The 14951-nt window shown below is 39.3% G+C and overlaps 1 long non-coding RNA gene across 1 annotated transcript; it reads right to left on the bottom strand.

Annotated features, from left to right (window-relative positions):
- Window positions 1-3614: 3614 nt before the first annotated feature.
- Gm7759 (predicted gene 7759) lies at window positions 3615-10309 on the bottom strand. Its single transcript, NR_151543.1, has 3 exons — window positions 10170-10309; window positions 5213-5287; window positions 3615-4846 (listed from the first exon to the last, which is right to left on the bottom strand). It is a non-coding gene; the product is annotated as a predicted gene 7759 (long non-coding RNA).
- Between the last annotated feature and the right edge of the window lie 4642 nt (window positions 10310-14951).

Below are 14951 nucleotides of genomic sequence, written 5' to 3'. Positions count from 1 at the left end.
TTCTGACACTGATCCACACACTCACGCACACTTCTGACACTGATCCACACACTCACGCACACTTCTGACACTGATCCACACACTCACGCACACTTCTGACACTGATCCACACACTCACGCACACTTCTGACACTGATCCACACACTCACGCACACTTCTGACACTGATCCACACACTCACGCACACTTCTGACACTGATCCACACACTCACGCACACACCAGATGAGATGGAATAATTTTCAATATGATTTTTTTTTTTACAATTTTAACTAAATAGAAACAGATGAAGCTTTTAGCATTCCAATGACCCTACTTTCTACTTAAGTTTCTGGACTCCTATAGAAAAGTCACATCTACTCAAATACCATCAGGGACTGAAAATGGAGAAGATCTCCACTTCAATCTAATCTATAGACAAGCTAATTTGGAGGCCACAGATTGGCTCAATGTTTTGAAGACTTAATGTATCTAACATTTATGTCAGATCCGCTCTTTTATTCTATTATTTATTTATTATTTTATTAGTTATTAGAAGAAACTTAGTCTGAATCTTTGGCTCCTTTTCTTTTGTATGTGCATAAATATATGTGTGAACATACACATGCAGGTCTCCTATTCAACTCTGTGTATGTATATGTGTATGAGTGTATTATGGGCCTTTATGTATGATTTCTAAGGTAGAAATTGTAACTGTACTTTTTGGCTACTTTACTGGGTTCTTACATCTACCACCCTTCTGTACCCTTATCCTTTCCAGCCCCTCAACACTAGCTAGGTAAGAAAGAAGGTTAGAGGGAGACAGGGATGTAGCTCTCTTTGGAGTACTTTCTGCTATTAGGGGTGTTGAGTTCCTTGGGGCAAGCCCAATCCTCACCATCAGACATCTCCAACCAGCAATCCAGCAACAAGCATGAACATCAGCAGCAGTAGGGGCAGCAGGAGCCACAGCCTCTCTCAGGGTTCTGGCATTTATAAACGCTCTCAAGAGTCCCTAGAATTCCAAATGTAAACTCTCTTCAGCTGGCTGAATCATTCCCTTGCCAGAGCATGAGACAAATCAGAGTTAGCTGCTGTGGACAATCTGAAGCAGCTCCATATCCCACATCTGGGATTAAAACAAAATCATGGTCATATAATATAACTGTTTTTAAAAATCCCCACTACAAGAAATTTTAAAAGGCAAAAACCCTGAAATTTAAAGCCACATATTAGAAATAAAGATTTGAACAGCAATTTATGTTATTTGAAAATATATTCTCATTTTGCACATGTGAAGAGAAGGGCGGGGGGCTTGGGAGAGACAATCAGGCAGCCAAACATAGGTAAACTCAAGGCTAAACACCAAGGAGACTAAGGAGGAAGGCCTTGTACATCCAAGCCTAAAAACACCAAGACAAAGTCACCGTATCACCTTTCGACATCACTCCTAAGTCAGAAGCCAGGAGTAAAGGATGAAGGTTGCCCTCGTGCAGGCTTGAGTTCTAACTGGTTCTTCCTCGACTTATGAGTCATTCTAGGACAAACAACTGGGATTAGGGAAACTCAGTCACCTAAGCAGTAAGATAAAAAAAAACAAAACAACAACAACAACAACAACAAAACCTCACAGCAATGCTATGCTGGAAAACATTTAACAATCAGTTCTCAAAAAAAAAGTTTGCGTATTTATACATAGACAATTTATTATAATGTTTTAGACAGTTTGCACACAATGAGATGTAATGTTCTTTATTGCAAATGAAAAGCCACCATAGTAATTTGCACATGACTTCTTAGTCCTTCACAAATTCATCATCTGTTTGCTAATCCACTCATTCACAATGCTGCCACAACATCAGCCCATATTTGATTATTATCTGAATCAGCTAAGAGGCCTTCCATGTTACTGACATGTGAGCACAATTCTAACATGAATGCTTATTATTATTGTTATGGTCACAAAGAAGGCAAAAATAAAACAGTGAAGACAGGCTGGAACCTCACTCATTCAGCAGTGAGGAAACTTTTCAAACACTGTAAAAATATGTCCTACATTGTTTTTTTGTCCTATTCAAAAAATAGTAGTTACTGACACGATGAAGAAATACAGGGATTTGTTGTTTATTGGCTTAGTGAAGTTAAGTAGAGGGTAGCATGGCACATGTTTAAACTATACTGGTGCTATCAATGTCTTAAATCTAGATAATTAACAAGCTGGTATATCAGGGACTGGTTCCCAGTGGAATTCATTTCCATATTTCAGAGACTCCCACCAGGACAGAATTGAAGGTCTCTGTGATGTTGCTGAACCCAGAGCTAAAAAGGCATTAAACTCTGATACAGTACAGCCTCTGTATTATAGGAATTATAAATAACCCCAAGAATACAATTTATAGAAAATATACTAAAATCATACTAGAATGGATTACATTTATGGGATTCAATTTTGGATGGTGATCATTTTTATTAAGTGGTTAAAAGTGTGCTGAATACTTAATAATTTAGTCTCACAAATGGATATAAATTAGTTCCAGCATTCTTTTACTTAGTTACAAAACAGTGCTTAGAAAACACACAGGTAGGGCTGGGAGGTGGCTCAGTTATTAAAGCACTTGACACACAGCAACCATCATGAGGACCCACGCACAGGCCATCAAACCAATACAAACTCCCGGCAGGCATAGCTGTCCGTTTGCAATGACAGGGAGAAGAAGGCACAATCCACCCCCCTTCACCTGACACTCAGCAAGCTGAGTATAGAGACTGGCTGTATTAGAAAGCTCTGGTTCAATGAAGAGACCCTGCCTCATCACTGAATAATGTGGAGACGGGCCTGAGATTCATTGAATGACAACTTTGGGCTTTCATTCATGTGCACAGAGGTGCCTACATACATCTGGACAAACATGCACACATGTAAACATTATGCATACACATATAAAATGAGCAAACGAACAAACAAACAAACAAACAGTAGGTAAAGTTTCTGCCCCAGGGAAATAAGATCCCCAGAATTATATTTAATTTAGTCATTATAATTATTTTACATTTATACTTGTTGTATTTCTATAACTATAAAATCTATATTTTATGGATATAGATTTCATGCCATGTTGTGAAAATGCCTGAGTAAGGTCTGGTGTGAAAGCACAAGGTTATGAAGTGTTTGAGGCCCTGAAGCGATTCCTTGTGACTCTTCTTTTCCTTCTCTATAAAGTCAGCAAGCAGCCTAATGTTGTAATAATTGGGTATATTAAACACAACAATGCACAACATCTTTAGAGCAGAGCTTCATGTGCACAGTACCACAGTGAAGAGTTGCATAGTCGCTAATTCAAAGCTATCCCATCTAAAGGTAGATGTTCCTACTCCCCTGACTCTATTCTGCACGCCCTGTCTCATCCTTGCAGATCGTCTCTGAAGCTCTAAGAGCATCATCCAGACTCCTTCCTGCAGTGTTTGAGCATGCTTATATTTAAAAGAAGCGAGATGTAAACAAATCAGTATCCACATTGGTGTTCTAACACTTCTCAAACTGTTTCCACAGGAGAACCACCCCCATTAAAATGTCATGAAAACCTATATTTGTTATCTGAATTAATCTTCCAATTTGATCTGGGTTTTTTTTTTTTTTTGAGACTTACATTATAACCATAAGATAAGTGAGAACACTCCCAAGTGTCACAAGCTTGGCAAGGGAATTAGAATGGGGAGCTTGAACTAAGCACTAATAACCAGGCACAGAGAGAGCTGAGCACTTAGCTACAGCACTTAGATGAGCCTAGCATGTACTGTTACTGACACTGCCGACTGTGCAGATGCCAAAGGGACTCTGAAGTAACCCTGCTCCTCTGCGAAGCCTTGTGTGGGTGGCTTGGGGACATGTCACATGAGAGGAGAGAGAAACTAACAGAAGCTGTCCCATTTTCCTCTCCAAAGGCTATTTTGCATACCTTCTGGAGCTTTCTGAGCAGGTAAGGAGATGCATACACAGCTACCTATATTCCAAGCCTGATGGTAAGAGATTCACCTTCAGCTGTTAAGAAATGCTAGTAGGTCAGCCGTCAAGGGACTGGGAGCAGAAAGACCTTGCATATATGCGAACAGTGAGAACAGCAAAGATGTCTGACGGTCTCGAGGACAGGAAAAGTGTCTTGTCAGCCTCCTGTGTCGTTGACACACAAATATAGTTTACAGATGGCATTATTCTGTAGGTTTATGGATGGGTTGAGTTCAGCAATGCACTTTTTTTGTTTTTCTCATTGCGTTGAAATAGGTTCTACTAGATCTCTCAGTACTTGGTTAATGTTACCCTATTTGACAATGGATTCAACTCCAGAATAGTTCATGTCTATATTTGTATTCTTAGCATTTTAGAGCCCAAGAACAGTCTGTGCACTGGAGTAACAATAAGCTTAGGAATGAGTTTCAGCATCCACCTTCATCTTTCTCTTGTTTGACTCCTATGAACTATGCCATTTTTCTGATTCTTCCTACTTTAAAGAAGGAGAGAAAGGAGAAGGGAAAAGGAAAAGGGAAATGGACAGGAGGAATGCATTTCTATTTATCCACTGAGTTTGTGATTTCCACTGCACACTGGCACATCATAGTAGGTCAACACCCGAGTTCTCAGGAGATGCAACCTGAGACTCTTCTCTGTTGTAATCTTCTCCAGTATGTTTTTGCTGGACACTTGATCTCCTAGACAGGTAATATATTGGGGGGTTTTCCCACTGGAGTCTTCTCCCCTTCATAAGACATTGTCCATGTGCCATTTTAGGCACCTTGAAGCACATTTAATGCTGTGGTAACAACTTGACACCAGAGGAAAATCAGAGAGTAGTCTCTATGGACTCTTTTAAATTTGCTAGTGTTTTAAAATTAGGATAAAAACTAATTAGTTTCATCTCAGCAGTAATACATTCTTTGTGGTTGCTGATCCTTTTCCTCCCCCACCATTGCCCATTTCCCTTCTTACCCCATAACCCCCTCTCCTCTTTCATACTACATGTATTCTGTAACTCATGCAATCTCTTGTCTCCCTCTCATGATCCCCACTCTAGCTTCATGATCTACACTATCATCTTCCTACCCCCTCTACATATGTGTACATCCGTGAAAATTTACACATGCAATATTGATAATCTTCCTGGACATCAGCTTAGGTTCTGTCGAAAGTGCTCTTGCTTCACTCCATATAGTTTATGAGAACATTGCAATTTCTGCAGCTCACCAGCTCTTTGAATATGTTATACCAGTCAAGGCTGTCCTTCCAGGTGCAGGATACAGGACAATTGATAAAGGACGTCTGAAAATAAAAATGAAACTGATAATCACTTAACAATTCTGACCAGAAATGAATTATTATAGGCAATGTCTGTGATAAAGTATTTTTTTCATGGAAAAAATACTCTGTTGGTCTAAGCTCTAAATAATTGCTACAGTTCTTTTCCAGTATTAATTATACATACTAGGCTTCAAATTAGCATATTGTAATTACTTATCCTTCAGCAGACTTCCTATTCTTTGAGAACACTAATTTGGAGAGCTCCTGATTATACAATTACCCCCTGGCAGACATAGATCTCTTTTTAAGAGTAACTTCATGGTATTTTGGAATGGCAGGGCTCATTTCAAGTGTGCTTTGTATCTCCAACCAACATGGTACTGTATACTCCTGATTTAAACAGTAAACTGAAATAAACAATGATTTAACCGCGATTGAAATGGTAAAAGAGCAGAGTCGAAGCTGGTTTAATTTCATGACTTATGGGATTTTAATCTATGTCTGAAATTCAAAGCAGTGAAACAGATATAAATTGAAAGCACATTTTTGTGGTTTATGGGTGTCACAGATGGGTAGGATTATTCATTGCTTCTGTCTCTTGAAAGCTTATATACTGTTTTCTGGTAATATGGGACCTAAACCATAGGAAAGAGGCTTTCAATTTAAATGAACCCCATTGAAAGATGTCTATAAAGGTTCAATAGTGGTACTTGGATGTTGGTGGTACCAATAGTTACCAACACTTGTCTGAATGGACTTAAGGGCCACCCAACCTAAGGGGAACCATGCCGGGTACTAGCAATCTAGAGCTCCTAGGGACTAGTGAGATCACAGATCCTAGAAGAGAGTTTACTAATGTTACTTTGACAAACCAGCATAATTCCTTAACTACATTCTAAATATTATCCTTATACCAACAGATAAGTATAGCTATCACCCCTCATCAGGGCAGGTTCTGTCTCTCCAGCAAATGAAGATTATTACAGAAAACAAAAGGGGGCACGAAGTGAAGATCAGTGGAATTGTGGAGAGCATAGGCCTAACATATGCATTTGCACTATGGCTCCTGCATCATTGCTCAGGGAACATTGTAGAAGAGGAGGGGAAAAGAGATTGTAAGAGCCAGAACACCAGTAAGTCTGTTCTGAGACTGCCTCTCATAGAAATGACTGCATAATCAAGACCTGGACAATGACAATATCAATAGTCATACGTGCTAATGTGGAAGAAGAAAAATCTTACAGGGTCCCAATGCCTAGAAAGACAAAAACAAAAACACCACAGGCAACTAACAGCCATTGCTATGAGAAGAAGAACTATTCTATCCCAAGGCAAATATTCTGATTGTTTTCCCAATACAAGTTAGTTAGCCTTAAAACCAAATACACGCGAACAACAAAAATGGGTTGAGAAGGTGATACTTATATATTTATACACATATGTAACAATAATAATTAAAGGGAAAGAGCCATTAATTTGAGAGTGAGGACCATGGGCAGAATTGGAGGTAGGGTAATTGAGAGGACCTAGAATGTAAAAAAAAAAAAAAAGAAAAAAAAAGATGGAGGGTGTGATGTAATTATATGATTATATTTTAATTAGAGATTTAAGATGATTTCAGAAAACAAAGAACACATTTTCCCTCACATGTTAAATACTTTGCAAACCTTTAATAACTGCCTTAAAATTCTGTATTCAGACCTGAAATATGCTCAGTGCTTAAGATGCTTCTGTAAAAGCATAAAAAATTAGGATACCAAAGCCTAAATAGGTGCCAGGTGGGCATGGTGGCCATGTGGAACAGCGCCCTGAATGAAGTCAGAAGGCAGAGAGTGATATATCATCTTGATAAAGATGTTTCAGGGTGATCCTAGGCCAAAGAGAGAAGTAAACATCTGACTGTCTTATTATGTAGGATGCCTGGGCTACGGAAGGGGAGCAAGCAGCTGCTAAGAGGCTCGTGCCTTACAGCTCTGCTCTACTGGTGTTCATGATTTATGACATTCTGGAAAGGGACAAGGCTTAGTTCAATGTTATAGATACTCCCAGGTGTCCTATATATACCACAAAGAAGGCCATTCTTTCTGGTGGCTTTGTGTCCATAAAAGTCAGCATGAAGGTGACATTCAAGTATGACTTATTTCCCACATAGCCCCTGAAGTCTTCTGCTCGGTTCTAATGAGCATTCACCAAATCAGACAGATGCTGTTCTAAATTGCATTTATTTTTTTATTTATGGGTATGTGTGTGAGAGCCTGCACAGGCCTGTGTGTGCCCTTTGATGCAGGAGCACAGAGAGGAAATCCTTGGGTCCCTTGGAAGTGATGTAACACGTATTTGTGAGTTGCTATTTAGATACTAAAAACCTGACCCAGGTCATCTTCAAGAGTTACAAATGCTGCACTGTCTCTTCAGTCCCAATACAATATATTTTAATAATCTATACTTTCATGCTAAATGACTCTCATTCTCTGTTTGAACTCAAACTTGCGTCATCTCTAAATTATGTATATTTTTATCTGCCTACTCACAACATCCTGATTTTACAATATGTCATTTATAAACTTCAAATTATTATTGACAGCTATCCTCAACAAACTTTAAACTCTTTAGAGCTGGAGTTCATGCTCTATTACTTTCCTTCTATTAATGTATTTGATGAAATATATTTTAAAAATTCCCCATTGTGGTAGTGTAGACATAGGTCAGCCAGTTAAAATAACAGTTTTGCATTTATAGGAGCCATAGTTTGATAGCCAGAACTCATGTAAAAGCAAACAAGAACAGGGAGTGGTGTTACACAGTTACAATCCCAGTTTGGAACCAGAAACTAATGGATGAGACTTGCTTACCAGCCTGCCTATCCTACTTGGAGAATTCAAGGCCAGTGATGAGAGAGAGAGAGAGAGATTATTATTCTCAAATCAACTTGTCATCTGGCCTTCACAACCATACACGCATGTACACATGTACTTGCACATGCATGTGTGCCCAAGTGTAAATGGACACACATATACATACACACATTAGATTACCCCATTAGATATTAATAAGGAACAGTTTTATGGAATAACAAAACAATGGCCATGTTTCGTAGTGGTACTACTATTAATAAAAGTAATAAGTAAACACTGATTTTCTAAGAAAAAAAAAGAAGCCTCCAATAAATAACTATATAGTAATTGATTTGTAACACACAGAAATTAATAATGTGGAAGATGTGGAAAGTTTTTCCCTAACTTCAAGAATTCCAGATATTAAGAGTCACTGGAATGGCACAATTACATAAGAAAGCTGTCTTAGTCTGTGCTACTGTAACAAGATACCTGAGACTGGAGAGTTTATGAAGAACAGATAGTAATTTTTCTCAAAGCTCTGGAGAGTGAGAAGCCTGAGGTCAAGGCATTGGCATCCTAGTACATTATAACATGGGTAAAAGTATCACATGGGTCAGACAGAGAGAAAAATGATAAATCTATAGTAATCAATCCTGGCTCACAATCATGTCTTTTTTATCCATCCCTGAAAGTAGTACTGAGTCATTGAAGTGCCTCCCACCCAGTCACCTTTCCAAAGATGTCAGCCTCAGGGATGCAGTTCCCTGCACATATGCTTTGGAAGACACATTCTAGCCACATCAGAGAGGTTCCTTTCTGCTCAATCACTGGCATTGACTCAATTCATTTATGTGCACTACAAAGGGCAAGAGTCCTCAAAGGAAACTGTCACACAAAGGTCTCAACCAGGAGTCAGAATCAGGTTACAACTTGAGTTCAAAGTCAGGACAGGAAAATTAGGGAGAAGAGGAGAATCAATCCAAGAATGAGCTGATCTGAGCCTGAGATCAGATGGAGTGGTGGGGCACAGGACAGTGGTTCAGCCTCTGAATCCGATGGTCACAATTGGCAGGAGAATGGAGACATCACTAGGACAACACATTCTCAGGGGACTGAAGTCTGTGGATTCTGTCAGTGTCTCTGTTTGCTTTAGCTCACTTTATCTTTTATTATAGGTAATAAGATACAAATTGCTGGGTAAATTGGATACAGATAAGAACACAGTCTACCTCACTGTCTCCTTGGTTGTTTGAATGAATTTTAGATCATCTGTCTCCAATACAGATATGTCCCATTCTTTAAAAAAGAACAACCATGCAAAGGTTCAGATTCTCAGGATGAGAAGTAATTATTTAATTTATAAAGAAGTATACTTAAAATATTGACATCATAAGTAATTTCTATTTTATTTCACTAAAGATATTTTGTTTTACTTTTATAACATTTTAGTTTACAGAGCTTCACCTGAGGACCCAAACATTTTCCCAGAGTAAAATTTAGACATAATATGAGACAAAATGTTTAGTGCAGAATAATGCAGGGGTACCCATTCTTTTCTTCTTTCAACATAGGCTGAGTCTTAGAGTATATAAAAAAATAAGCACATGGAAGAAAGAACTCACATTATCCTTCTTCACAGGTGACTGGAATCTCTGTACTTAAAGGACCATGCAAAATCCACCAGAAGCTCTTTGTTCAAATACTAAGCATCTTTATTGGTAGGATGGGGGTTGGTTGGCATCAGATGCTGTAAGAAGCTCTTTGTGCCAGGCCTATGAGTTTAGTTTGTGCTATGTTGATTTGAATGAGCTTTATAGCCTTAGTTCCTCCACTCTCTCCTCCAAGGGGCTGGAAATGCAAGGATGCCATAGAAAAATGTATCTTTGTATTAGTCAGGATTCTCTGAAGTAACAAGGTTGATGGAATGAATCTCTCTCTCTCTCTCTCTCTCTCTCTCTCTCTCTCTCTCTCTCTCTCTCTCTCTCTGCCTTATTCAGGGTTTCTATTCCTGCATAAACATCATGACCAAGAAGCAAGTTGGGGAGGAAAGGGTTCATTCAGCTTACACTTCCATACTGCTGTTCATCACCAAAGGATGTCAGGACTGGAACTCGAGCAGGTCAGAAAGCAGGAGCTGATGCACAGGCCATGGAGGGATGTTCCTTACTGGCTTGCCTCCCTTGGCTTGCTCAGCCTGCTCTCTTATAGAACCAAGACTACCAGACCAGAGATGGTCCCACCCACAAGGGGCCTTTCCCCCTTGATCACTAATTGAGAAAATGCCTTACAGTTGGATCTCATGGAGGCATTTCCTCAACTGAAGCTCCTTTTTCTGTGATAACTCCAGCTGTGTCAAGCTGACACAAAACTACCCAGTACACACACACATGCTCTCTCTCTCCATATATATATGTATATGATATCATTATGCATACTATATAATGAATATTTGTAGATTTAGAGGATATTTTAAAATTTGTAGATTTTGTAGGGTCTTTTAAGTACAGAGAGAGCCCAGTCACCAGTGAAGAGATAATTTGAGTTCTTCTTTTCCTGCTTTTATTTATATTGTCTTGTATTCTAAAACTTAAGCCTATATTTAATGAAGAAAAATGAATATATTCTATGTTCAACAAAGAAAAGAATATATATATATATACACATATATGTGTGTATATATACATAGAGACATACACATAGAGAGAGATATACATAGATAGATAGATAGATAGATAGATAGATAGATAGATAGATAGATAGATAGGCAGGCAGGCAGGCAGGCAGGCAGGCAGACAGACAGACAGACAGACAGACAGACAGACAGATAGATAGATATGGATTTGTTAGAATGATTTACAGGGTAATGCCACAGTATCTCACTATGAATAGATGGTTCAAGAATCCAGTAGTTTTCAGGTCTTGAGCCTGGATGTCTCAGTTGGTCTTCAGTGAATGCCAGGATTACAGAGAAGTAAGCTTTCCTGTCAGTTAAGGATGGCCTTACTAGTGAGAGGGGAGCGAGCAGGCAAAAAGAAAAGCTTCCTTCTTCCATGTAAATATATAGACCCAGGATTACACAATCACCCTGGCAGATATAGATTAAAGGTGTGTTTTCCCAACTCAAAGATCTGGATCAGAAGTGGTTCTTTTCACTTCAAATTCAGCAAAATCCCTGACGGTGTGTCTCTTCATTTTGGAGTTTTAGTTAATTCCAGATGTAGTCAAGTTGACATCCATGATAAGCCATTGTGCTGTTTAAACATTTATTCACATACATTTTATATATCGAGCTTTCCATAACAGAGCTACTACAGGGCCAATTTGTGACTTTAAGCTGTGGAAATGAGAAAAAAGAAAGAAAGAAAGAAAGAAAGAAAGAAAGAAAGAAAGAAAGAAAGAAAGAAAGAAAGAAAGAAAGAAAGAAAGAGAAAGAAAGAAAGAAAGAAAGAAAGAAAGAAAGAAAGAAAGAAAGAAAGAAAGAAAGAAAGAAAGAAAGAAAGAAAACAAAAGGCCAACTATTGTGGGCTTCTCTCTGATGCCACAAAGAATAAAGTAATTTTGATTCTAATATTGTTACCATTGCTGATAATTCATTTTATCAGAAGAATAGTGGGTCAGGTTTAAATATCCTGTTGCTTATAAAATATAGAGACATTCAAAATAGGCTTTATATGTGCTTTTTCTTTTTTCTTTTTAGACAGTATAGATGTTTCAGTTGATACAGTGGCCACCATGGAGCAAGTCTCAGCAAAACATTGCAGAAAGCATAAATATACAAGATTGCTGCTTTACAGCCTCCCTTCCTTTCCCGCTCATCCTTTCTCTCGGCATTTCACTTATTCCAGGCTAGATTCAAAGGATCTCTGTAGTTGAAGATGGCCCTGGACTCCTGAGCCTTCTGCCTCCACCTCCTGAGTGTTAGGATTATAGGCATGAGACTCCATGCCTAATGTGCTTGGTTAGCTTTTATAAATGTAACACAAGCTACATTTATAAATGTACATTTATACATGTAACCTGGGAAAATCCTCTAAAACAGAATTTCCTCAATGAGATTGGACCGTGACATGTCCGTGGCACCTTTCTTAATTATAAACTGATGTATGAGGGTACTGCCCACCCTGGGTGTTGCCAATCTACTGCAGGTCAGGCTCGTTTGGATATGCAGCAAAGGTGCAACTCCATCTTCATTCTTATCCTCCAACAACTGGATTAGGCACTGTCCCTGCATCTGTTGCCTGACTGTGATGCCCACTCCCCTAGATGGGTTCCCTTGTCTGGCTTCAGTGAGAGAGGATATGCCTAGTCCTGCAGTGGCATGATATGCCTAGGGTGGGGAGGAGAAGGAGAGGGGGAGAAGGGATGGGGGATACTCAGAGAGGAATCCCCCTTCTTAGAGGAGAAGGGGAGGGGGAAGGGAGGAGATCTGTGCAAGGGGGCACTGGGAGGAGAAGGGAGGCTGATATTGGGATGTACAGTGAATACATAAATGTTTAAAATATTCACGAAGAAAGAAGAAAGAGAGAGGGGGAAGGAAGGGAGGAAGGAAGGGAGGAAGGAAGGCAGGAAGGAAGGAAGGAGGGGAAGGGAGGAGAGGAGAGGAGAGGAGAGGAGAGGAGAGGAGAGGAGAGGAGAGGAGAGGAGAGGAGAGGAGAGGAGAGGAGAGGAGAGGAGAGGAGAGGAGAGAAAAAAAGAAAAAGAAAGAGTAGCTGAGCAAGCCAAGGAGATTAGGCCAGTGAGCAGCATTCCCCAACAGTCTCTGCTTCAGTTCCTGCCTCCATGTTCCTCCTGCTTTGACCTCCTGTCTGGCTTCAAGATGATAGATGCTTAACTACAAGCCGAAATAAACCGTTTATTCCCCAAATTGATTTTGGTCGCGATTTTATCATAGCAACAGACAGCTAACTAGGACAGCCAGCTAAAGTCTCTTATTTTAATTTCATTTCCAACCGTCTACAGCCACAAAAATCTATTTTTGTTTTTAATCTTATAATAAAGAATAGGATTTCTCCAGTCTGTCACCTGCTTGCTTGTTTGGAGGCAACTACCATGATCTATATACAAACTCTGTGTTAATTTATTTAAATAACACAAAACTATCAATGTAACAGTTACCTAACTCTGAGTATAATTCTTTCTTGGTTAACTCATAATTCTGAAGGTTAAAATGCCACTGACTACAGAAGCAAGGGAAGGTGACTTATTAAGTGAATGAATGAGGCCAAAGGTGGCTCACAGTGAAGATGAGTAGTTACTTGGAACCTGAAGAGGCCACTCGGGGCTGCTTTTGCTGCCAGGTCATCAGTATTTATGGTGTCTTCTGAGAGCTCCTAAGACACTGGTCCTGGGCACTGCAAAGGTATCATGTTTCTTACTGTTTAAATTTTTCCTGGAAAACATTCTCTGTGCCTAGATTTGCCTCCCTGTTTTTTTCAGTAAGGTCGAATCTCCTTTAGATTTCTAAATTTTTAACCTCGATTCTTCAGTATATCTTGGGTATCTACCCACTCTCTTTATAGCTTTCCAAAGAATTCAGACTTTGTATATGTGTGTGAAATTTAAATGTAAAGAAATGCTTTAACTGTGTACCACATGTTAAGTACAACATGATCTGACTTTGTGAACACCTTTTTTTGGTGTGTTATCAGAATAGGAAGCTCCTTAGCCGGTTGGTTCTATTTTCTAATGTAAGGTGACACCGAAAATCTGTCATTGACACCCAGATGTTGAAAGATTTGTTCAGCGCTTCAAGACAAATGGTCCTCCGGAGAGAATATGCTGCATCTGCAGGGCACTGGCAGTGAGCTGAATCCAGCCCCCAGCTTCATGCAGGTCCTCAGCAAAGCAGAGGCATTCTCTATAGCTTGCAGGAACACCAAGACCCCCTGAAGAGGCAGTCTTCTCTCATATCTACAGATGGGAAACGCTGAAAAAAAGGAGAATGTGTCAAACAGCTAGAGATGGCCTCATTTTATTGGAGAAGCATGGGTTCAAAGCAGTTAACTCTCATCTCTGAAGGAGCATTATTGCACCAGTTATCCTGAAGCAGAAGCTACTGATGGTGCCATTACTCCCATGACCTGTTTTGCCTTTAGTTCGTGTAATGATAGAAAGAATTTTATGCTGTACCTCTAGCTCCATCAAGACTGATATATATATATATATATATATATGTATATATATATATATATATATATGTATATATGTATATACATATACATATATATATATACATATATATATATAAGGTACAAGAATATATATATATATATATACACACACATATAAGGTACAAGAGTATATATATATATACATATATATATACACACACACATATATAAGGTACAAGAGTGTATATATGTACACACATATAAGGTACAAGAGTATATATATATATATATACGCACATATATAAGGTACAAGAGTATATATATATATACACATATATAAGGTACAAGAGTATATATATATACATACACACACACACATACCTGCCTTCTGGCCTTGGCATAGCGACTGCGCTCAGGACTCACAGCAACTGTGGTTAGGTACACAAGACTGGGCTCATTTCACTGCAGTTGAGTGAGCCTCAGGTGAGAGACCATGAATCTCACTCTTCCTAGTGGGTTTTGTTGGTTAAGGGAAGGATGTCCGTTTCCTCTGCAGCATGGCCACTGATAGTTGAGTAACAGAGAGAGCTCCACTGAATATCCTCCCACTCACCCACCGTCTGGAAGTAACTCTTAGCCACATGCAAAAGGAAGATGTGAGAGGTGGAGGGAGGGGCTTGTTGAGAAGAGGGGATCCAGTGGAAGAGACCGGATGAGGGAAGGAAACAGGGTGTGGTA

This window comes from Mus musculus, chromosome 1, assembly GCF_000001635.26.
Source record: "Mus musculus strain C57BL/6J chromosome 1, GRCm38.p6 C57BL/6J".
Taxonomy (NCBI): domain Eukaryota; kingdom Metazoa; phylum Chordata; class Mammalia; order Rodentia; family Muridae; genus Mus; species Mus musculus.
The sequence above is the reverse complement of the archived record's forward strand: the minus strand, read 5'-3'. Positions and strand labels throughout refer to the sequence as shown.